Raw genomic sequence first — 761 nt, forward strand, 5'->3', positions numbered from 1 at the left:
TTTTGCTAGTTTGATGGCGGAAAAAAGGGTCCGTTTGCCGGACTCATAGTTCCAAAAGGTTGTACTTGGTGTCTTCATTAATTCATAGCTGTGTTTTGGGCGTAACATGCAATAAACTAATCAGAGTGTCATCTTCCATTTCCTTTAAAAGCCAGGCACGTTTGTACCTGCATATTGCTATTATGATGGCGGATTTGCACCATAATATTATTATTTTTAATCTTCTGTTTGTGTGCGTACTAATGTGCTGTTAAAATATCATTGAAATGCTGTGCTATTGAAATTGGACCAGGTTTTTGTTGGTCACAGCGGAACAATCCCTTTCTGCTGCCGCAAGATAGCAACACGTCAAGAATTCAGCTGAACACACCTCCATGTAAGATCAGCGTACCGTGGGCGCAGGTGCATTTGCTATTTAAACGACGTGGTCACAGGACGGGAAATCTGTCTTAAAATATCAAAGACACTTGGGTTGGGCTTTGCACTGTGCTGCACCGGGTGCAAGATAGGGCCGTAAACGTGAACAACAATCTTTGAAACTGGTCCAGTATTGAGCGAGAACACTGTTGCCTGTGGCTGCATACCAAGCTGCAATGTAATGACAGATTGTCATATGTATCATTGAAAGATGGAGAAGTTGCTCTTATCCTGGCATGCTTTTTTGGTGTGTAACTTACTTAAAGCAAGGTTAAGACATTAATTTAGTTTTTCACGATTGCTATGACATTTTTTCCAATACTTTTAACAACTTTCCTAAACTC

Source organism: Etheostoma spectabile, chromosome 5, assembly GCF_008692095.1.
Source record: "Etheostoma spectabile isolate EspeVRDwgs_2016 chromosome 5, UIUC_Espe_1.0, whole genome shotgun sequence".
Classification (NCBI taxonomy): domain Eukaryota; kingdom Metazoa; phylum Chordata; class Actinopteri; order Perciformes; family Percidae; genus Etheostoma; species Etheostoma spectabile.